The sequence below is a fragment of the Schistocerca serialis genome, chromosome 8 (assembly GCF_023864345.2).
Source record: "Schistocerca serialis cubense isolate TAMUIC-IGC-003099 chromosome 8, iqSchSeri2.2, whole genome shotgun sequence".
In the NCBI taxonomy this organism is placed as follows: domain Eukaryota; kingdom Metazoa; phylum Arthropoda; class Insecta; order Orthoptera; family Acrididae; genus Schistocerca; species Schistocerca serialis.
In genome coordinates this window covers 586408298-586433837 of record NC_064645.1, presented here as the reverse complement: position 1 = coordinate 586433837, position 25540 = coordinate 586408298, and positions in this window count along the sequence as shown.

Genomic DNA, 25540 nt, shown 5'->3' with positions numbered 1-25540 from the left:
CCTTTGGCTTCTCCGCTGGGGCGGCGGTTTTGTTTCGTTTGTTAGATCATATCCTGTTCGACTTGGAAGTTTTCTTATGTCTTAAATTACCTTGACGATTTATAGTCAGTCGTTTGAGGATCATTTTTCGCATCTTCAGGAGGTCCTCTACAAATTTCTGGTTGCGGGGTTGACCGTTAAACCTTGCAAGATTACACTCTCTAAGAAACAATTGTACATTTTGGACCATTTAATTTCCAGGCCGACATTAAGATTGACCTGGAACGAACTAATGTGTTAACGAAATTTCCTCAACCTCGAAATAGGAAGGAGATGGCCAGATTTATTGAGATGGTGAATTATTTTCGGCGTTTTGTACCTTATTTTGCCTAGATGGCCGCTCTCCTGCGTAAACTACGTAGGAAGGGGAAGAAATTTGTCTGGTGTGAGTGCCAACACGTGGCTTTTCAAGCTATCGAGATCGCTATCACCAACCCAACAGTCTTAGCCGTCCCAGATTTCGGCAAAAGATTTATAGATCAAACTTATGCCTCCATTGCCGGTATTGCTGCAGTGTTGTTGCAGGAGGATCAAGGTATAAGACGCTCTTTAGCTGTCGCGCCTAGGAAGTTGTCTGGTCCCGAGAGTAATTACTCCGTTTATGAGTTCTGATCTCTAGCTGTGCTTTTCACCTTACAGAAGTTTCTGTTCTCTCTTGAGCATAGGGAGTTTGATATCTAGACGGACAAACAGGCCGTAAGCTGGGTGTTGGCTCGATCCAGGAAAACTAGTACGATTGCCAGGGGGGAGATCCGCATCTCCGCATTTCATTGCAAGGTGCGACACATAAAAGGATCTGACAAGCAAGTCGCCTTTGCCTTCAGTCGCCTGTTTCAGGGGGAGGGGGCTGTCGAGAATAAGGGCGTTAGAGAGTCTCATCCGGTTGTGTCCGCCTTTTAGCTGAAGTTCGCCAGTTGTTTGTGGACCTTAAAACCAAACAATATCAAGATCCGTTATGGGGTCCATTAAGAAAGCAACTCTAATACCTCTAATCCGGTGGTGAGGTTAGCGACTACTCCATCAGGAATGGCGTACCATGTAAACGCGTTAACGAAGCAAGGTACTTTAAAATTTGTTTGTTTTCCAAATTCTCTAGTGAGAGGACATCTCAGCCTCTATAAATCTTTGGAAAACGTTGAGGCTCACCTCACACGGGCGACGTTTTATATCAGGTGATTAGTGGGTGAGTATGAAGCCTGTAAGAAGGCTAAGAAGGCTAAACCCAGTAACAGATCTCCGAAGGTGTTGTTACAATCAGAGCGCGAGGAGAACCCTATGCACAAACTCTTTATCGATTACGTAGGGCCTCTTCCTAGTACCAAGAAGTGGAATTGATATATTCTGGTGGTTGTCGACTCTTTTTCCAGATTTATATGGTTAATCCCTAGTCGTGGGGTCACGGCGGCCATTACCATTGCACATCTGACCATCTTCAGCTGGTTGGGACTCCCTAAGGCTCTAGTTAGCGATAACGCTCTGGCGTTTGTTTCAGAAGAGTTTAAGCAATTTTGCTATCGTAACGCTGTTAATCACCTAAACACCACGCCATATTATCCCCAGACATCTTTTACCGAGAGAGTGAATCGAAACCTTAAGTCAGCGTTCATCAGTTACCATCGTAAGTCTCGGAGGAAGTGGGATACCACCATGCTCTGGCTCAATTTTGCATTTAACAGTGCGCGGCGCGAAGCATCCAAGACGGTCCCTGCCGGTCTCTAGTTTGCGTATCCCATCAATTCCCTGCTGCCTAGCTTGTGGGGTATCAACGACCTCCTGCCTTCGTCCGTTACTCCTGAATATCTTAGGGAAAATTGGGAACAGATCAGGAATAACATTAGCTTAGCCCACCGCCGCCAGGCTCAGCGATCCCCTTACAGGGAGGGGTAGATGGGGTTTTCGTGAAGAACTGTGCCGGTCGGGTGAGGAATGGTGCCCAGCTTGGGAGGTTCACTCCTCCTTCCATAGGCCCACGCTCTATCACCAAAATTCTAGGTCCAGTTAACTCGCTTGTCAGACATCTGGCCACTGGTAAGGTCCTCAGGGTGCACCTTAATCAACCTAAGCTCGCTAACTACGTTCCTCAACTTCTTCTGTAGGCTGGACCGGCGTCCATTGGCTTAAGGAGCGGAACTTGAGCCATGGCGTTGTCTTTCGAATTCCTGACACCACTAACTCGTTCATTCGCGTGACGTCCCTTTGGTTTGAGACCACTAAGATGCTTGTTCGAGGTTGTTGATCGAGAGGGGTCGTGTTGTCACGTGACGATTTGGGGAGTGGTGACGGACTGAGGAGGACAGTGTGAGAGAGTGCAATGACGCGGATGTACCTTTTGGCTACTTATTGTTGCTTTCACGTAATTAACCGTGCCGTTTTAATACATTTGCTGATCTGTGCCCAACGAAAAGGGCCTTAGAAGGCCGTTTCTCTCGTGACCTTTCTTGGCCTTCCTATTGGGTGTAGTCTTGTGCTCCTTGCTTGTAAGCTTCTGGTGCAGCACTTGTGAGGAGGCAGTTCGTACTCTTGGTTACTTGTTTTAAATTTGGTAGACAAGTTCTCAGTTGCATGCGTGCCATTCACGCTTACGCTCGCCTCATTTCTCATATACTGCGGCTCTAAACTTTATGCCATGAAGTTACTGTCTCTACACGAGAACATATATTCCTTTAATTATTAATAGTGCCCCCCTGGTTCGTGCAATTGCATGGCTGAACGCCACTACCGGAGCAAAAAACCTGTCACTTAGATCTCAACAGTGTTCTTAAGTAATTGAAACGTGCCTGTTTACATTCTCACTCCGAGAAGTCTACCAACAGTCACGATTACGCATGGATATATCGTATGCACTCGTATAAGTATTTGGTCGTATTATTAAATCACATCATTCTCCTACTTACTAAAACTAGTTAATCACAAAAAAAGCAAAAGAAATTCTTATCCTACTAAATTGACAAAAAATTGAAAGCTCTCTCTTAGTTACATTTTCAATGCAATTATTTCTTGCTACTTCTGCTTTGTTTCTGTGTCAGGGTCACCCTTAAGACTGAAGGTCTTATTAATTATAAAACTATAAGCTATCAATTATATTTAACACATGAATATACAACTTCATTAATCACTAAAATATTTTATTATTTACATTACATTTGAAGTACAAACATTACTTTTCTTAACTGTTTAGCCTTCCCTGTATGTACATTTTTAAGTCATGATGTGGATATAACCCGCGTATTTTGCCTGATTCCGGGTACCCCAGAATATGGTATCCTTCATTCGGAATCTTCATTATTCTGTAAGGTCCTGTATAGATCATCTGCCATTTTCGATTTACTTTCTTTAATGCTGAAGCTTTCGGGTAACAACACGAGATCTCCTTCTCTGTATTGTTCAACTTTATTTAATTGTCGGTCATAGCTTCGTTTCCTCAGATTAGCCTGTTGACTCAATGCCAGCAGTGCCTCTTTCATTTTATCCTCGTGACTTTCTATTCTAGGTAGACGAGCCATTCATTTTTCTCGGGACGATCAAACTTCAATTCCTCTGGTGCGTAACCAGTGGCATCATGTGGCAAGTTGTTATATATTTGTTCAAAAATGTTGAGGTATTCGCTCCATTTCGTATGCTTAGTTGCAGCGTATGTCCTCATGAATCTTTGAAATTCACGAAAAATTCTTTACGCTGGGCCTGTGTGTGGGTTAAAGCGTGATATCAAAATGTGCTTGATCTCTCGATCACTTAAGAACTCCTTCCATTTCGTACTATTAAAATACGAAGCATTATCCGATAGGATAGCCGTAGGGTTGCCCACTTGTGGAACAAATTCCGTTACTATCCGCTTGATAATAGAGATACAGGTTGTACACTTTAAGGTATATAGTTTCGCATACCTCGTGAACAAGTCATATATCGCTAGGACATACTTCACACCTCGAGCAGTGGGTAGAGGTCCCGCGACATCGACTGATACAAGACTTAGCTCCAGATTCTCAGTCCAATTGTCGTCTTTCCCGTGCGTATAATACATGTAACGTTTTATTCATAAATTACCATTCACTAAATGCTTTTATACATACAATTAATCAGTGACAACAATGAGATTATGTCTCAGGATTCTAGTTTCAATTTCGGTCCCACGAGTAAGTGTTCAGTACAATCAGCTGTTGGTGTATATGAACCGAGCTGTTTAAATGTAAAACACAAACTCTGCAGTGATAGGGATTATCTTTCAAAATTCAGTTACACACACTGCAGAACACTTACTACCGGGGCCAATATAATGTACTTTAATAAAAATTTTAAATTTATCAATCTGCTTTGATAGCTTTTAATAAAGTGACCTCAAAACCAAAGAGAAATAAATCCAATAATACTATGAACAGTGTAATGTAATTTAATTCAGCCCGACGCGAATCAGCAATCGGCAGACTAGCTCAGTACTCACGGTGGTTACGAGACTATAAATAATTAATTGTCTCTCTCTTGACTGATCACACATATTGCTCAATATATATGTATCACAATTATAGTTAAAACTCATGTGCTTATAGCACCAGATAATATTTCTTATGACAGTTCAATTTGAAGTAATAAAATCCGTAGCTCTAGGTCGTGGTTTTGGCTCGAATACCAATGTAAGATAACAAGCATAATCTTTTCCAGATGAAGTCTTAAATTAGAACTAGAATCCTGCAACCAGGCCTTTCTGCCTGGGATGTTACGTTGCAACTTTGAGAAAATCTGAAAGTGAAATATATTAATTATTCGTAGCGGCCACATAGCTCGTAGAATCTGAAGGAAAGATGAGCTAAAAGAAAATTACTAATTATTTTCTAGTATGGCGCCTAACAATGGTCAATATTCCGTTAAGGCCACGTCTGCTCAGGACGAGTAAGGTTGAAGAATATTGAAGGTTGAAGAATATTGAATACCGTACACAAATTTTAAGTTATGAACAACTATATTTTTTTCTTCTTTTTCAACTTACATAGACGATTATAGCAAGATGAACTTCAGACAATTGTTCTTTTCTCTTCAAGTCCAATAACAGAAGAAGATGACGAAAGAATAGAGAGTTCAGACACAGAATCTCGAATGTCCATGTAATTGCTATGTAATGCATTTGTTTACTCGCTGCCGTGATTCGCCAGCTGTCCATACGATAATTATCGATACAAGTGGCATTTACACATTTCAAGTTCATGACCACCTCAGGAGATACAGTACAGTAACATAACTGCAACTGTTATTAAAGAACGGCTACCTGTTTTCTATTTGGTGATTTCATGTAACTGAAGCACTTACTAAAGGAGGCCTTCCTGTTTTCTGTATAATAATTTAGTATAACTGAAGCTGTTGTAAAAAAGTATGTATAGCTACTTCTACAATGGAAATAAAGAAGGTAAACATTAGTTTGGAGAGGGCTTTGCAGTAGCCAACGGCGTAATGGGAGATATCATGGTTTTCAAGGCTGTTAATGAAAGAATATGCTGGATAAGAATAAAAGGAAAATTCTACAACGTAACCCTGGTTTCATTCCACGCACCTATAGAAGATAAAGATGACAGTGAAAACGACAGTTTCTACGAAGACCTAGAATCAGTGTATGAAGACGCACCATCATACGACGTGAAGGTTTTCCTTGGTGATGCCAGTGCTACAGTAGGAAGAGAAGATATTTTGAGAGCTTACGCTGGCCTTCACAGTCTGCATGATTCCTCTACCAACAATGGAATGAGATTAGGCAATCTGGTAGCTTTAAAAAACTTCAGAATTATGAGTACCTACTTTCCTCGCAAAAACATCCATAAGATAACACTGAAGTAATCTGACCAAGAGACATAGAACCAAATAGACCACATATTTGTGGATGTGAGACACAGAAGTGCTACCCAGAATGTAATATCTCAAAGAGGTGCAGAAATAGGATCAGACCATTAGTGACAACCATACAGGAGAGGATATTAAGCCGTAACAGCAGGAGACGAGAAGCAGACCAGAAAATAAATGCAGACCTACTGACAGAGGACCACATTAAAGAAAGATATGCACTAGAAACTGGAAACAGGTTTGTTTCCATAGAAGAAGAAGACGAAGATGATATTGAAAAGTTTTGGTCGAAAATCAAGACAGGTTTAAAAGATGCTGCAAGTGAGGTGCTGAAACCAATGGAGAAAAGGAGGAAGAGCAGAGGGCGTTTTAATGATCACCAAGAGAAAATCAGCGAAACTATTATGGCCGACAAACGAACAGGATGAAAGAACAAGGTTGGGATACATGGAAGCAGCTAGAGAAGCAAGATAAGTCCTTCAAACAGAAAAGCGAGAGCTCATAAACAGTAAAATGAAACTCTCAGAAGAAGACTGGGCAGTAGGAAATACAAGAGACTTTTACAGGACAGTCAGGTTCTTCAAGAAAGGATAGAACCTAAGGATTGACATGATCAGAGATCAAGGACAGATAATCACAGATGAAATGAAAGCTATGGAGGAGTCGAAAAACTACCTCGAAAACCTCCTGAATGTGCATGTAAAGACTATGAGTGCTACAATAGAAAATGAATAAGAAGAATCATATAGAGAAAACAGAGATACTGTACCATTGGGGGAGTATGAACAACCAACCATGGAAGAGGTAAGAGCGACCATAAAACTGCTGAAGAGGGGGAAGGCACTAGGAATAGATGGCATACCTGCACAGGTGCTGAAGAAGGGAAGAGCTACTCTACAAGCGAGACTATACCACTTAATCTGCTTCATTTGAAAGAAGGAAAGGATCCCAGAGAATGGAATGAGTCTCTCATCTGGCCTGTACTAACGAAAGGAGACCCAATGAGATATAGCAACTATAGAGGAATCACACTACTATGTGCAGCTTATAATATCTTGAGCATGTTGTTACTGAAGCGACTAACACCACATGTGAAGGAAGTACTGGGATTCCAACAAGCAGGTTTCAGATAGGGAAAGTCAACTGTAGACCATTTACATACAATACGACAAGTACTAGCAAAGAACTGAGAATTCCGCAAAAATGTTCACTGACTTTTTGTAGACTTCCAAAAAGCATAGTGTGAACAGACAAGCAGTAAGGCAAGATCCCGAAAGGGCTCGAGTTCCCGAAAAACTCATGAAACTTACACAGATATGCAACCAGGAGACAACATGCATGCTGAAAATAAATGGAAACCTGTCAAAGAAGTACAAAGTGAGGACTGGAGTGCAACAAGAAGACTGCCTCTCGCCTCTCCTGTTTAACCGGATACTGTAGAGAGCCTTGGTAAAGGTATCAAGCCTAGAGACACGAATACAGCTGGGAAGAAGGATCAACACCCTGGCCTATGCGGATGATGTAGTTTAAATAGCAGAGAAAGAGCAACACCTGGTTCAGGTGACAAGAACATTAATGGAAGAGGCAATGAGAGCAGGCCTGATGTTGAATATCGATAAGACAAAATACCTGGTAGTCAGCAGAGAAAATGATGACAGACCCCTGAAGGTGAAGGTTCAAAATGGTTCAAATGGCTCTGAGCACTATGGGACTTAAGTCATCAGTCCCCTAGAACTTAGAACTATTTAAACCTAGTTAACCTAAGGACATCATCACACACATCCATGCCCGAGGGAGGATTTGAACCTGCGACCGTAGCGCTGGCACGGTTCCAGACTGTAGCGCCTGGAACCGCTCGGCCACCCCGGCCGGCAAAGATGGACAAAGTCCTTGAAGGGGTAAAAGATTTTAAATATCTTGAGGCTATACTCAATGAAAGGAACGAGATAGACCAAGAAATTACCGCACGAATACAAGCAGGAAACAGGTTAAGGTTTACCCTGGGAAAGCTGTTAAAGTCCCGGCTTCTATCAAAATCCTCAGAGACCAAGATCTACAAGGCAATAATACAACCTGTACTCCTACATGGAGCAGAGAACTGGACCATCACCCAAAAGATGGAAAGAAAACTCCTGACATTTGAGAATGCCATCCTCAGACAGCTTTTTGGGCTAGTGAAGGAGGAAAAGAAGCAACTGTAAATTGCAGGAGCTATACAATTCGATGAACATCGTGGCAGTGATCAAAGAAAGAAGATTGAAGTGGTATGGACACGTAACGTGTCGGGAAGGGCAGATCATCAGGCAGGTAGCGGAGTAAGATATTAGAGGCAAACGACCACGGGGAAGACCACGACTCCAATGGATTTATCAGGTCAGAGAGGACATGAGTACGCTGGAGGTGTCTGAAGAAGAATACATGGATCGAGGACGCTGGAGGAGACTGACTGGTGAGGCCAAAGACCGTCTGTGGTTTGTGTGGCCAATGCGGTAGTGGTAGAAGCTGTTACCATTGTAGGCCTGCCAGTTCTCTATTTGGTAATGTTACTTAACTGAACTTGTTATCATTGAAGGCCTACCTGTTCTCTATTTGGTAATTTTACTTAGCTGAATCTGTTATTATTGAAGGCCTGCGTGTTTTCTGTTTGCTTATTTTACTTAACTGAAGCTGTTATTACTGAAGGCCTGCCTGTTTCATTCTAAGGAAATTAAGAGCTATTTCATAATTTCGGTTAGGTGAATCATGGCCTACCTACCTGCCTATTTTTGTTGTCCTATTATTGAGATCTGACATCTTACCCAATCTTTGTTGTAATTAACTGAAATTGTGATTGTCAAAGACCTGCCTTTTCAGAGGTATTTATGGCAATAAGGTAGTAACAGGAAATGATACATGATAGTACACAGGTCCTAACCTTTCGCCCTACATCCCTTTATCCATAATTGTCGTTTTCAACCACATCCGAAATAAGCATGGAGTGATACAAATGGTCGTCATAGAGCTTCAATAATGCATTAGCTGATGGCACAAGCCTTGTGTTTCCTTGATAGAACAAATGAAATGCGTGTGTATTCGTTAAAAATAATGATATCACAGAAAATATGTTTGAACACGATTAAAACGTTGGGAAAATAGACTACAGCAGCAGAAACCGCATTAAAAGCGCTTTATGATAGAGCAATATATGGTCTGAAACGGACTTAAAACAGAAAGATACGCATTTTTAATTTACGGTAACATGCTGTTTAATGCGTGGTACATATAAAATAACTCAGAGCATTTTGTAAGGTATGTGAGGAACTGTATAACTTTCATTTTCTCTAAAATTCTACGACCAATTTTCATCACGTATAAAATTTAATGGTTCAACTATGTAATACCAACTTGTAAACCAACGCAAAAATTAACTCCTGACTATAACTTCTTTGTGTACATAAACAGTCACATAAGCATTCACAATATGGTATCATGTAATAACAATTTTCCACTGAAAATGACAAAGTGCTGAAAAATACCTGAGTAATTCAAAACAAACGGTTTCTTGCACAAGGAGGAATTTCTGTCAAAAGGACGACAATTAATTCTACCTGATTTTACTATTTACTTCAAGGGCTGCTGTCATTTTCAGAATTTACAGGTAGTTTACCATTATCTGGACGTTACACATGTAAAATTGAGGCGATGGTCATAGTTTTTACTTATATTTTGAGATGCAAGGTTCAAAGGGGAAAAAGTAAGGAAACCACAGGACTTAGGTTTCTGCATGGAGTTGATTACATATGATTGAAAGAGGGCAAAAATCTGCTTTGAAGACGTTGTAAAGTACAGTAAGTTGTACAGTGAAGGCCTCGGAGGCGGACAAGAAAGAGCCTTTGGCGGAAAATGCAGAGAAGACAGCTCCAGTCTGCCTATAGGAGAGCAATATATCACTAGACACAATGCAGGCTCTGTGAAAACTACAGGTATTGATGGCTCTACGCTCTCAGCAGAATACGGCAGGCAAGGTGTGAGGATCGTATAAGAGTGAGACTGCAACTTCTTCATCCCTAAAATACCTGTAGCTGGTCCCTCATATATGTCGAAATAGTAGGTAAGTCGTAGGAAACAACACGCTCTAACACAATAACGCTCTCCTTTGAGGGACCAATAGGAAACATGCAAAACAATTTTCTTTCCGTATCTGTAGGCTTCTGGGTGTGGAAATGTCGGAATTTCATCGATCAGCGTGAACGGACATAGTAGTTTAGGAAAATTATTGAGAAATTGGAGGACGCTTCAAGAGAACTGACTGCACGTGAGAGGCTAGGACGGGGTGTCGAAGAAGGGGCGAATGTTATGAGGGGAGACAAGAGGAACTGTGGTGACATTTCGTCTGATGCTAGTGAGAGAAACATTTCGAATTCTGCTCTCAGAATTCGGTGTAAGATGTAGACAATTCACATTGCAGCTCCAACTGGAGCATGTTGTAAAGTTTGCGTTAGGTAGCTTTTCGGGTATCACAGGCATCGTATCCGACACAATGACCACGGACAGAAGTGCTGGTGGACTACACCGTGATGCTCTTATAAAAATGGTAACATATTCAGTTGGCTTCAGGATGTACAGGTTGCAATATACAGTACTCACTAAACGTTAGAGTGCAGGCGGAGAACACAACGATGCTGTTATGACAATGGTAAGATGTGCAATTGGCTTCAGAATAGATAGGCTGCAACATAAGCAGTAAACGTTAGAGTGTTAATGGATAGGAGGAACACACCCTTCTGGCATGCATAACTTCGTGAGCTTAAATTTTCGCAGTCACTGTAGTTAGATTGTGGAAACTGATCAGTGTGGTAATATCCTACCTGGCGGTGCCTTGTCTTGAATGTCCGCCAACCTTAGTTACTTGTAACTGTTTCAATATTCCTGTGATAATTTCTCAGTGAACAGGATGTTATTAAACACTTTCGTTTTATACTTTAGTGCAACTTCTGCATTCGTTTTGTGTGAGAATTTACAATAAACAATAGAACTTACTGTAACTTTGACTTTCATTACATACGTATCTCACCTGGTCACTATTCCACCACCCTTTTGAATTCCGTAGCGCAATAATTTAGCTTTAATTAAAAATCGTTCTCTAACAAATGATAATTTACAGTCTCTACGTTGGGAATCTACTTACTGATATAGGTTAATTTCCTAAAGGTGTGGGCTGTGGGGTAATACATGGTCAGCTAATATACTGTGTGTGTAGGATTTGTATTGGTGATATTACATTTAGGTGCATGCCATGATTTTAGTTCGGAATGTAATGCGCCCGCTTCTCTTCTAAATGTGACTTTATGGTCACCTCATCTTCTTTTATGCATAAAAATATCTAAATCGCCGTGGTGAACATCTTTAACCACTCACTGCATGGGCGTCTTAACTGTCACGCACTTATTATCCTAATTTGTAAATTTAATTAAATATTACGTCACAGTCGTTACACGAAAACCCATCTGCAGTCCGCTTTACCTTGCACAATCCCCTCCACAGACAGACAAACTTCAGTCGAGGACAGTAGAAGCTAAAATCACAATGCGTCGCGTTCGGGAGCCAATCAGCTAAACACAAACTGTGCCTTGCCCGCATCCTACAGGAATTTTTTTCCTGTGCGATGAAGCTTTGACGGCAGCGCTACTTATTCAGATAAGTAGCCTCTCATTTGGTGGAGTGGAAAGAGCACATAGCTTCGGAAAACACCAGAGCAGCTCATTTGGTTTTGAAACTGCAATGTTTGGTAGCAACACTGCTAGACAATACATAACAAAGGCAGTCTGGCGACTCGGCACTATATCAGAAATGCACCTTAATGGATGGCGAACAGCTCGCCTACATTGGCAGCAGAGTACAGTTTTAGTTTGTATAGGATTTCTGAAGCCACCTTTTTCTGAAGGAAATGTTCAAGTAGTACATGCGCATCAAATGTATTCACCGCTTTACAGACGCTGCCTACGTTCATGGATGTCCCGAACACATTCTCAGCTAGAAGAAAATCGTCAATTAGTAACTGACTGAAGTGTGTGGACAAAAACTGTAGAGGAAAACCAAGGTTTGACTGTCGCATCCAGCGATTCACACTCAGACACGTGCGATCGGGTTTGCACTGTCCCAACACCAGTGGCACTACAAACAACACCAGTGCCACTACAAACAACACCAGTGGCACTACAAACAACACCAGTTGCACTACAAACAACACCAGTGGCACTACAAACCAGGGCTCCTGGCGCTACGTAAAACCGTTTAGCACCAATAAGCTTTTGCCCACCCAGAACACAGGCGTCGAAATGGTTAGGGGAAAACCACTTGCGTGTTGTTCTCGCTCAACGCTCGGTCTTTATGATACAGTTGTTATTACTTTAATGACGTCTGCAATGAACTTAGGTTTTGGGAGGATTTCCGCTTACAGCTGACAGTAGACTATGCGTGGATTTGGTTTCTGGCATACCTTCCTGTCTTATTTCTTTCTGTCTTTTGTTTAATAAACGAGCCATGTACTACGACAAAACAGTAAACGGTTCAAATAGATGTACGTAGCAGTAGTTACACAGATATGAGGTTTCCCAACAATAGACAAGCGTGGAGAGATGTTTCAAACCAGTCAACGAAGACTTCAAGACTGCTTGTGTCGCAGCTATAGTCATATGTTACTGGACAATTCCTTTAGTTGTCAACGCTGTATGCCTGGTTGGTTAGGAAGGAGTTCAAGTTTGCGATCTCTGAAGATGGGTGTAATCCCGAAACGCGTAACATGTTCTAATAGAAGAGCCAATTGAACATCTCATGACTTTATTGCGATTGTACAGCATTGGTTGCCAATTATTTCCACGGATATCCAAAACCGTTTCTAATATCTAAAACGCTCATTGTTACTGATCACTAACCAATTCAATCTTTTCTCAGTTACCGTTTTCCATCAGTAGAGCAATTCTGTCTTGCATTAACAAACCGAAGGATGTATGCTCGTTATGGGTGCACCACTGGTGGATCAAATTTTGCATTGCGTGACGTTCTCTATCGAACTTCGTTCATTTCACGGGTGGCATGATTAGCCCCAGTATCTGTTGCTTGAGACTTTCCCGACGACCCTTATGGTTCATTGCCCGACAGGTGCTGTAGCTTTGCTTACCGTAACCGACCAAAAATTTGTCGCTCCTGCACACTGAATTTGGCGCCTAAATGGCAGTGTATTTCCCACATACACCGTCATAAATAGGAGGCTACAGTCATAGCTCAGTAGTGTGTTCGTGGCACCTAAATATGTCAGTTAGTGGTGCAGAAGAAATATTGTGAGTATTTCACGACATCTGACGTTTCAGCCATTAAGTCATTTCTGCAACCACTCTCAGTATATTTGGAACACACGCTAGGTTCACAAAGCACTAAGGCAGCAAGCAATTGTTATTTTGCTGAATCTCATCTGATATGAGATGATATCTATACTGTTATGGAGGCAATACTTTCCTAGTTGTTGCAGTTATTAGTTTCAAAGGTGTCGCGTATAATTGAGAAGGATGGCCAATACGATGTGCATTCAAGTTCTAAGGCCTTCGATTTTTTTTCTAATTAACTACTCACCCGAAATCGATGAAACTGGCATTACTTCTCGACGTAATCGCCCTGCAGAAGTACACACTTTTCGCAACGCTGACGCCATGATTCCATGGCAGCGGCGAAGGCTTCTTTAGGAGTCTGTTTTGACCACTGGAAAATCGCTGAGGCAATAGCAGCACGACCGGTGAATGTGCGGCCACGGGGAGTGTCTTTCATCGTCGGAAAAAGCCAAAAGTCACTAGGAGCCAGGTCAGGTGAGTAGGGAGCATGAGGAATCACTTCAAAGTTGTTATCACGAAGAAACTGTTGAGCAACGTTAGCTCGACGTGCGGGTACGTTGTCTTGGTGAAACAGCACATGCGCAGCCCTTCCCGGACGCTTTTGTTGCAGTGCAGGAAGGAATTTGTTCTTCAAAACATTTTCGTGGGATGCACCTGTTAGCGTAGTGCCCTTTGGAACGCAATGGGTAAGGATTACGCCCTCGCTGTCCCAGAACATGGACACCATCATTTTTTCAGCACTGGCAGTTACCCGAAATTTTTTTGGTGGCGGTGAATCTGTGTGCTTCCATTGAGCTGACTGGCGCTTTGTTTCTGGATTGAAAAATGGCATCCACGTCTCATCCATTGTCACAACCGACGAAAAGACAGTCCGATTCATGCTGTCATTGCGCGTCAACATGCCACACGGGCAGCCGTGTGGTCGTCCGTCAACATTCGTGGCACCTACCTGGATGACACTTTTCGCATTTTCAGGTCGTCATGCAGGATTGTATGCACAGAACCCACAGAAATGCCAACTCTGGAGGTGATCTGTTCAACAGTCATTCGGCGATCCCCCAAAACAATTCTCTCCACTTTCTCGATCATGTCGTCAGACCGGCTTGTGTGAGCCCGAGGTTGTTTCGGTTTGTTGTTACACGATGTTCTGCCTTCATTAAACTGTCGCACCCACGAACGCACTTTCGACACATCCATAACTCCATCACCACATGTCTCCTTCAACTGTCGATGAATTTCAATTGGTTTCACACCACGCAAATTCAGAAAACGAATGATTGCCGCTGGCGGTAAAATTCCATCTGCCGTACGGTGCTGCCATCTCTGGGACGTATTGACAATGAACGCGGCCTCATTTTAAAACAATGCGCATGTTTCTATCTCTTTCCAGTCCGGAGAAAAAAATCGCAGGCGCTAGAACTTGAATGCACCTCGTACTATACACTGGTACACAATGGCGGTCGCCTGTTATGAACATCGACAATACTGCAATCATTTTATCTTCCAGCAGCACCAAGAAAATGTTCAGATATGCTAGAACGCGTGAAATGATCTGATCTCCCCCAAAATGCTCCGAATTTCATGCAACAAAATATAGAACCACATATGTAGTCTCTTCGTTTTCTGTCCATAGTTAGTCTGTAGCACCTGGAAGTTGGAGTCCACATTGATGCAAATGCTTAGGAGTAACAAAATGAAAATAATTGTAGATGCTGTGTGATGTGTTGTTTGAAATAAATAGTTTAATGGGCATGAGGCGCGTGTGGTTCATGTTCCCGCCATCATGTATTTTACACCCTGTTTTTAACGTACTTCCAACTCACTAAGTTAATTTAAATTACTACTGTCACTGAATTGCTGCTTTGGCTGACCGTGAGCGGCGCTAGCAGCGTGTATCATATTTCCCCTCTCGTAGTATCTTTGCTCGACTGCTATTACTTCCCAGTCATTGTCTGTCGTAAGACAGTTCGGCTCGCGAGTTCGGGCTGCCAGTCAGTTGGAACGTGTCTGGAGCGCAGTCCGGCCCCGCCAGTGGAGTGTTGCAATGCGGCACTAGTGCAGTCGGGTTGCAGCAGCAGTGAGGTCTGCGTCGACATGGCTCGCCCGACCATTGCCGCCACGAATCACTTGAGCCGGGCCACGGTCTAGGTGGATCGTCGGTCAGCCGTCCTACCGAAAGACGTGTTTTGGCTCGCCGATCGTTTACGTTAGTGTTGGGTATCGTTCTGATCTTCTTGCAAGTGTTTGTCAGGTTGTGTGTGTAAAGTTAGCAGTATTTCCACTTACGACTCTTTTAGACATTGTCGTCATTCTGAGGGTAATGAGTCGGTTGGTGCGGAGCAGAAAGGATATCTTCTTGCGGTGCAGTCGGCTGGGTCCGCTGCCCGTACCTGCGCAGTGTCGGAGCCTGTTTGGAGCTGTCCGATCGCTACGAGCTTCGTCGCTCACCGAACCAGGACGTCAAAGTTGAGTAGTGTTTTAAGTACACAAGGCACACCCATTCATGTTGTGTGGTTCGTTTTGGTGGTTCGCTGTTGGGGAGGTTTTCCTGTGAGTGTTTGTATTGCTGAAATTTAGCCACTATGCGTTGGAATTAAGTAGATTTATTAACTACAATTAAAGTGCACCAGCGGAATTTTCCGCTTTGTGGCCGTTAGTGTTCTGATTACCTGCTCTGGCCACTAACGTAGTTTCAGGCAGGGTCCTTTCCTCACCCTTTGTCGCTGTCCAACTCGGTGTGTAGTTTTGACAACTTAATACATATACATATTTGATTGTGGATAATTACGTACGTAACATTTTGGTGTTTGAGCTCTCCTGTACCGATTGGTGGCAAGCAAGTCCTTTTGTCGGTCGGTCCGTGGCTGTCCCTTGGTTGGGTTACCGACGGATCAAGTGTAGTTCGGCTAACTACCGGTCTCACCTAAGTGAACGAGGGCAGACCGACTCCCTGAAGGCTTCTGAGTGCCGTTGTCTTTACTACCTTTCTGACGGGTGTTTCATTGTCTTTTTGTAATCTATCATAGTCAATGATTTAAGAAGTTTTTGATTTTACTTTTTTTAATGTAAATCAAAGGCCTTCAGCCGCGTATAAGTAAGTTTGAATTCCGAAAAGTGGATATTTACTGAAAGGTTATTGCCGTTGTGTTGTCTTTTCTTTTAGTGCGCTTTCTGCTACTTAAAACTTTAGGCTTATTGTTATATCTTTTTAAATTTTGGAAAATTTATTGTGGGCCTTCAGCCGCTTAAAAAATTATTCTTAAAATTACCCGTTAAACAAAAACATTGCGACCTTCTGCCTTTGAAAGGTTATGGTAATTTATTTTAAAATGTTGAGAATTTTATTGTGGGCCTTCAGCCGCTTGTGTTGCATCTTGTTTATGTTTGTCTATCCACTTTTGCCTTGAGGCTTTCAGCCTAGCTGTGATATATATATATATATATATATATATATATATATATATATAAATTATTTTATTTGTAATTGTAACTGCATGTCTTCAGTCACTTGAAATTTACCTTGTTGATTTATTAAGATTTCTTGTTTGGAGGCCTTGAGCCGTGAAAGATTTGGAGTTTGAAACTTGCAGTTATAAAGGTTCGGCTGTGTGCCTCTTTGGTTGTAAATTTGTTATTAAATTACAATAAATTTCAATTTTGAGGTGGAACTGACCGACACCTTACTTGGCCCTTTCCACAATCCCAATCACCTGTTTTGCCCAGCGGGTTTAGCGGGCGTCTCAGGGCAAAAAAGTTTTAGCACTTTACTACTAGAAGAAGGGACTAATAATATTTGTAGTAAAAATACGAGGATGATTACATCATAAAGTTAACAGCTGAAGAAGCGATTTCTTTGGGTTTGAGATACCATAAAACCAGCACAGCATAAAGTTTAATGAGACACTGTTTAAAATTTAATATCTTCGTTTTATTTTATGTAGATGATGTGAGGAATGGGAAACATACCTTGAGGTGACAAAAGTCAACGAATAGTGATATCTACATACACAGCTGGCGGTAGTATCCCGTACACAAGGTGTAGAAGGGCAGTACAATGGCGCAGCTGTCATTTGTACTCAGGTGATTCATGTAAAAATGTTTCTGAATTGATTATGGTTATACGACGGAAATTAGCAGATTTTGAATGCGGAATAGTAGTTGAAGCTAGACGCTTGGGACATTCCAGTTCGTACATCGTTAACGAATTCAGTATTCTGAAATTCACGGTCCCAAGAGTGTGTCGAGAATACAAAATTTCGGAAATCACCTCTCACCACAGAGAATGCAGCGGCCGATTGGCTTCACTGAACGACCGAGAGTAGCTGCGTTTGCGTAGAGTTGTCAGTGCTAGCAGAAAAGCAACACTACGTCATACAACAGCAGAAATCAATGTGGACGCACGATCAACGTATCTGATAGGACAGTGCTGGAAAATATGGCGTTAATCAGCTATGGTAGCAGCCAACCTACGCGAATGGCTACGCTAACAGCACTACATCACCTGCAACGCCTCTCTTGGGATCGTGACCATAGTGGTCTGGTGAGCCTAGAAGACTGGAAAACTGAGGCCTGGTCCGGTCTGTCACGATTTCAGTTGGTAAGAGCTGATCATAGGTTTCGAGTGTGGTGCAGACCTCGAGAAGTCATAGACCCAAGTTGCTAACAAGGCAGTGAGCAAGCTGGTGTCGGCCCCATAATGGTGTGGGCTGTGTCTACGTGGAATGGCATGGTTCCTCTGATCCATCTGAATGGATCGTTGATGGAAATGGCTACTTGAAGACCATCTGGAGCAATTCATTGACTTCATTTTCTGAAACAAAGATGGAATTTTTATGGATGACAGTGGTCGTAATGGGTTTGAAGAACATTCTGGATAGTTTGAGCGAATGGTCTGAACACCGAGATCACGCGACATGAATCCCATCGAACATTTATGGGACATAATCGAGAGGTCAATTCTTGCAACACAATCCTGCAATGGCAACACTTTCGCTACTATGGACTGCTATATAGGCAGCACGGCTCAGTGCTTCTGCAAGGAGCTCCCAACGACTTGTCGAGTTCGTAACACGTCGAGTTGCTGAATTACACAGGGTTGGTTGGTTGGTTGGAAAAGGAGACCAGACAGCGTGGTCATCGGTCTCATCGGATTGGGGAAGGATGGGGAAGGAAGTCGGCCGTGCCCTTTCAGAGGAACCATCCCGGCATTTGCCTGGAATGATTTAGGGAAATCACGGAAAACCTAAATCAGGATGGCCGGACGCGGGATTGAACCGTCGTCCTCCCGAATGCAATTACACAGGGCAAAAGGATGTCCGACAAGACATTATGAGGTACCCCATGAGTTTTGTCACCTCATTGTTTATCATTTTGGAGACACATACTGACATCAACATTGCTAAATATTTTTTGTATTGTTTTCATTTGTTTGACGGCGCAAAAACAACTTGAGTCTTACGCGCTCATGCTAAATAGTTCAAATGGTTCAAATGGCTCTGAGCACTATGGGACTTAACTTCTAAGGTCATCAGTCCCCTAGAACTTTGAACTACTTAAACCTGACCTAAGGACAGCACACACATCCATGCCCGAGGCAGGATTCGAACCTGCGACCGTAGCGGTCGCGAGGATCCAGACTGTAGCGCCTAGAACCGCTCGGCCACCCCGGCCGGCTGCTAAATGGTCTTTCGAGCAACGGATAAGTACTTCACTAAGTAAACACCAGAGAAATTTAAAAAAAAATCTCTCATTTTTCAACAGTACTGTACGGATGCGAGTTATGGAAGTAAAACAGACTAGGCATAAAGCTACAAAGAAAAGGTAGCAGGTCCAGGAAACCTTGGAACAGGGGCAATAAGAAAACTACTTAAGGCGTTGGACCGAGTGCATACTGAGAGAAAAGTAATGAATAAATTGTGCCTAAAGTATTAAAGGTTGTTAGCTAAGCGCGTGGGGAAATCTAGGTGGATCGAAATTGCGATAAACACTATGACGAGCATTTTACGTCGCGATACGATGAATGGGTGAACGCATTGTCAATCATATTTTACTTGTCATTACAGTCTGTAACGTTTCCTGGCAATTGTTCCTAAATCAGCAAGTTCCGCTGTCTGTCATCGCTGCAAACTTACGACCTAGTTTATTAGTCTGTCTGCTAAGAAAGTATATCGCCTCTGATTTCGTGTCATACCTCCTCTCACACTCATTACTCGTTTTTATTCATTTTAGTGAAACATTTAATGAACTGTTGAGTAAAAGACAAAATGAAATGCGTTGTTGTTCTTCAGCCGTCTGTAGCTCGCCACACACTTGTTTCGTGCTTCGTTAAGGTTTAATTGGGCAATATTGGTAAGGGGTGGGGGAGAGCAGAAGGGGTTAGAAAACCGGAGGGAGAGCCGACGTGAACACTGATTTCTTCGCTTGAAATGGGCGATTATAGGTTGAATGCCATACCCATCGGACTTGCAGTCAATCTGCAGTTTGCGTAACAGTCTCCGGCAAATCGTTTGCTCTGAGATATTAACACGAAAACTCCTTTTTATTGCTACTTCTCATGTTCTAAAACGGAGCCAGAGATACGCTCCACAGATTATGACTAGTCTTCACGAATCCTATTCCCAGAAGCAACCGGGGGAGACTTCAGTGGCCTTTTGCCAAAGGGAAGGGGAACGACCACCCACCTCTTTCAGAGAACAGCCGTTTCAGGTCTTTACTACGTTTATGGCTCCCAGGAAGGCAGAGGAACATAGTGCAACGCGACTTCAGCTCTGCTGACGGAAATGTCGATATCCGCAGTAGCTATCATACTTACTAAAAATTGTTTAACAATATATATATAGTTTCCTCTATACAAAACTTCGAGAGGACACTGGATCGATGACCTACGTTCCCATTGAGAAATATCGAGTCTAGCGATTCAGTAACTTAGATAATTCATTTAGTCATGAAACATTTCAAAGCTACTGTGGAAACAAGTTACCGATATCAGGTAACTTCGAAAATGTAATCAAAAATTTTAAACATTAATACTGAACAGTATGCTTTTTAATCGACATAAGCTCCAAATCAGGAAAGATACATGTAGAATAAAGCAGTTAGTATAATATTTAAATAACTTTGTTTCCTAATCAGGAAAAGAGGGAAAATGTACATACACACATATTACACAGAACACCAATTTCGTAATAACTATATTAGCTGGAACGAAATATCGCAGTGGTTAGGTACACAGCTCCCAGTCAGTATGAGTAGGATACCCAACAGGGAAATTAGATTTACATTAGATCTTTCGTAATTTCCAAAGAACGATTGAGGTGAATTCCAGTTTGGTTGCTTTGAAAAAAACAGTTTTCTTCCTCAGTCGTCTGCGAGCTTTTTCTGCCCCTCTGGCGACAACGTTGTCATTAAACCTTTCTTCACTTTTCGATCTTTTTAATATTGCCATAATCTGGTATTTATATTACTCTGTGTTCCAGGTATTGCCTAGGCCTTGTCATATCCACCGGACACGTTGTACCTACCAGGTCAGTTTCAGTGAATGATTTCCCTATTATTGTATTTTCTATTACTTCAAAATGATTCACATACTACGAAGCTTTCTTAGTTAGGACGGCCATTTTCTCATTCCCAGAAGTTGTCCGAAAATGTGCGACCTTTTGAAAACAACATAAAATTATTTTATCTTCGATAAGGATAGAAGCTGAAGCATTTTTTCATGGCCATGATTTAAACCAGGGTCCTCCTTGATAGGCAGATGTGCTAACAACTACACCACCAAAGCATTGTTGCTACAACAGCTACACGGATTACAATGGCACGCGCACATGGAAGAACACGGCTGGTACTTCACCCACTCGGTATCACGCAGCACTCACTCACGTAACAGCCTCGTGGACTTGACATGTGGGTAAGGAAACACAAACTCAATAAGCATCGACGCAACTAGCGGCACTAATGGGCTCGCAAACTGTTCGAATGCATACAAGATTACTTTTTAACTGTCGACTTTCCATGTTTTCCATGGAGGGCGTGTGTGCTGTAAACCTGATATTCACCAATTTTACCCCAGTATAACTAAAACTGAAGTGATAATCGAATAATGAACGTAGTAGGAAGTCATTGTTTCAGCTGTGGAACTGTATGTCTCCGTGAAATAATAGCTGGTGACATAACGCTCGCTTTCAGTCAGCTGCTAAAATTGCACTGACATTTATGCATGTTTTGAGCACAACAAATTTGAAAACATTTATGTCGATGAGTGTGACAGCAGACTGTAATTGCCAACTTTGTTTATAATTAACAAAAAAAGTTTCAGCTACACGCACGTAAGTAAATCAAGCAAATGAACTAGTAGAACTCGCTACAGTTAATAATATGAACAGAAAGAGAAAGGAACGTAAGGTATGCTGGTGAAAAGAGATGGGCGTTATTCTACTAGATCCCTATCTCGATAATTACTCGAATAAGTAGATCATTCAAATTTATTTGCCAATAAATTATCTGTAAATTAAGTAACGAATGACATATAATGCCACCGTATGTTCTCTGTTTACTTCTTGCACAGAATTATTAACTGTTCCCTTGGCTCAGTGCAGTTTCTGTTTGATGAATAACTTATTAATGTTCCTGGAGGTATGTTCCGTCTTCGCAACAGAATGAAAGGTAGTTTTTTTTCTGCCATACGCGTTTCGCTTTTATTATTTATGAAGCACCTTCACTGGCAATTTCCAATGTGTGAGGTCCTAGAGATCGCCAATTCCCGGCGAAAAGCGTATGTTGAGAAAACAAACTGCCTTAAGTTTTGTTGCAAAGACGCAACATATCTCGAGTAACTTTGAAGCTACTAAGGAACGACAGAAAAAACGACAAACTTGTTAATGTTTTGTGCTTCTTTGGCTCAGTAGCTTAAGTTGCAGACTACAAAACTACAGGCTTAGGGTTCGATCTTCCTTTGGTCTTACGATTTTCTCTGTTACTTATGGCTTCTTTCACCTACAACAGTGACAATAATGCCAAGTCACCGTATTTTGGAGTACGTTTACAGATGTAGATCCCCCTTTAAAAGGGTCGATGAAAATGAAATGTCTTGTGACGAGGGCCTCCCGTCGGGTAGACCGTTCGCCTGGTGCAAGTCTTTCGATTTGACGCCACTTCGGCGACTTGCGCTTCGATGGGGATGAAATGATGATGATTAGGACAGCACAACACCCAGTCCCTGAGCGGAGAAAATCTCCGACCCAGCCGGGAATCGAACCCGGGCCCTTTGGACTGACAGTCTGTCGCGCTGACCACTCAGCTACCGGGGGCGGGTCAAAGCGTCGATAAGTATGCTCAAATGTGGGAGGATGTCATGGGCATGCAACCGCACCTAGTAAAGCAATGCAGCGGCAACCTCCGAGTCGATCACAGCTTTACTTGATTTGCAGCGCAACAAAGGAAATATAAAAATACTTACATGTGGACGGCCTCAACAGTTTGGACTATAACGCAGCCGTAATGTTCAGCAGCCAGCTGACGGTCAACCGTTTTTTTTCAATTTCTATAAAAATGCACCGTCTTTTGTACATAATAATGTGCCAGAAAGAGGCGGCTATAAATCTGGAGGTGTACTGTACGTCTCTCCAGAACTGGAATTTGCTCTAGGTCCCACAAGCTGTCGAAAGTTATCGTAAAATTGGTTTCTGTATGTAATCAAGGTCTGGTTGTTTCGACAAGTGCACGGATACTGAAAGCAGCCACATATGTTCTCCACGGGACCGCCTGCTCACAACTGCCAGCACAGACCCAGGAAATCTCAGCGGTCCAGCGCGCGGCTACAATGCACGCCATTGTTTTATTGGCTGTCGCACCCTGGCTGCCTCGTGCGTTACAGTCACTCCACAACCGATTCGGTCCTGTTCAACTGTCCCACTGCTAATACGCACAAGAACTCTACGCAAGAAAGCAACGGTGAGAATGTACCCAAAAAACCCTGCCTGCAACACCTTTCTTAGATTGGTACGACTATCGGATATGTCTGTCTCTTTGACATAAGTACGCAATTCGTTCGTGTACGCAGTGTCACAAAATGAATGAGCCAAGCAAGAATGCAATCGTTCCTCACGTTTAACGTCAACAGACTTTTAATCTAAAGTCTCCGAAAACGTTTAGGGAATGCTGCTGTACGCCCAAAGTCATCCAAATTTTTTTTGAATTAACTCCGAATAAACTTGCCGTTAGAATATGGAATAGTTTTCTGATCCGACATGCGTCTACGCAATTCTGTAGAGCTTTGAGATCCAGAATTTTCGGAAGAGAAAAAAATGGTTCAAATGGCTCTGAGCACTATGGGACTCAACTGCTGAGGTCATTAGTCCCCTAGAACTTAGAACTAGTTAAACCTAACTAACCTAAGGACATCACAAACATCCATGCCCGAGGCAGGAGTCGAACCTGCGACCGTAGCGGTCCTGCGGTTCCAGACTGCAGCGCCTTCAACCGCACGGCCACTTCGGCCGGCTTTTCGGAAGAGACAATGGTTTTGAATATTTAAAAGATTTCGTAATATTGCAGCATACTTGCAACTGCTCAAGGTACGATTCGAACACATCTTTCAGTTTTCTAAGCAAACTGTAATTATTACAGCAAAGTCTTACCAAAGATTTAAAAACAGATAGTGGTGTATTGCTGTCCATGACCTAGGGAGGCTTCCAACAACTTCTGTCATATAATAACCAAATAAATGTCAAAGAACCGGGTCACGAATTTCGAATGATATTATGGCGTAAAAAGATTATATTTGAAGGGTGATTTGGGAATGAAGTTGAAGTGGAATTACAATCGATTACGGGCCAAAAACCACTGCAAAACTGATCATTTCTCAATTTTTGCTGAATAACTTCGTGAATCAAAAGTCGTATATAGTAGTCATGATTAAAGACGAGTTCAGAAGTGCATTGCATGAGTAGAACGTATTTTCTTTAGCACGACAACGGTAAATCTCTGTACCTCAAATTAAATTTCTCATGAGGCATTTCTAAAAACCAGTTGTCTTGAAAACTACAGTAAAAAAGCGGCATATTTTTAATAAATGACAAGAAATTGAACAAAATGGCACTGGACTTCAAATGTGTCTACTGTTCTTAATACTTTTAATTCACAAGAGATTTCATTCGTGTAACTGAAAATGTTTCGGATAACATTTGTTATTGACGAATAACGAATAATAACTTTTATCCTTGTTCGTTATTTGTCATTCGCATAAATTTCGAATATGTTTGGTGCTAAGTAAGACACATCGCAAAAGTGTACACAGAGTATTCACAACCTATGTGCAAGTGAGTGCAGGAGCGTAGAATCCACGTGGCGGCGAACAAGCCTCAACCGTGTGACCGGATGTACAACAGCTCAAGCGGTTTTCATTAGAATCGATAACCTTCGGTAACTTCCGCCAGCGTTCGTTAACGGCATGTTAGGTTGATGTCTACAAATAAATTTAGGCTATAACGATGTATCTCATTTATGCTAAGTACAGATTTCCTGTCTTGTACATAGGCAGAGATATAAGAAAAACTAAGTGGTAAGTGAATAACCTTAATAACAATCACTGGAAAAGTGAAGAACGAGTAAATGAAACATACAGACAGTGGTCTCTTTACCACAGGAGCTACGATCTCTTGATTTGTCTCTCCAGCGAATGCTATCAGATGCTTGTACTTTTTTTTTTTTTTTTTTTTTTTGAGTCTTCAGTCTTCCGATTGGTTTGATTGTCCCTTCACGAATACCTCTCCTGCGCCAACCTCTCCATCTCAGAGTGTCACTTGAATCCTCTGTCTTCTATTATTTTCTGTATGTACTCCAACTACGCCTTCCTCTACAACTTCCTCTAGTATCACAGAAATTATCTTAACAGATGTCCTACCATCATGTCACTTACTCTAGTCAGTATTTTCCACATATTCCTTCCCTCGCCGATTCTACAAAAAACCTTCTCATTTCTTACTTTATTAACGTACCGAATGTTCAGCATTCTTCTGCAGCACCCCGTCTCAAATGCTTCAGTTCTCTTTCGTTCTAGTTTTCTCACAGTTCATACACTGAAGAGGTAAAGCAACTGGTGCACCTGCCTAATATCGTGTAGGGCCCCGCGAGCACACAGGAGTGCCGCAAAGCGACGTGCCATGGATCCAACTAATGTGGAGGAAACTAACACCATGAATCCTGCAGGACCGGCCATAAATCCGTAAGAGCACAAGGGTGTGGAGATCTCTTCTGAACAGTACGTTCCAAGGCATCCTAGATGCGCTGAATAATATTCGTGTCTGGGGAGTATGGTA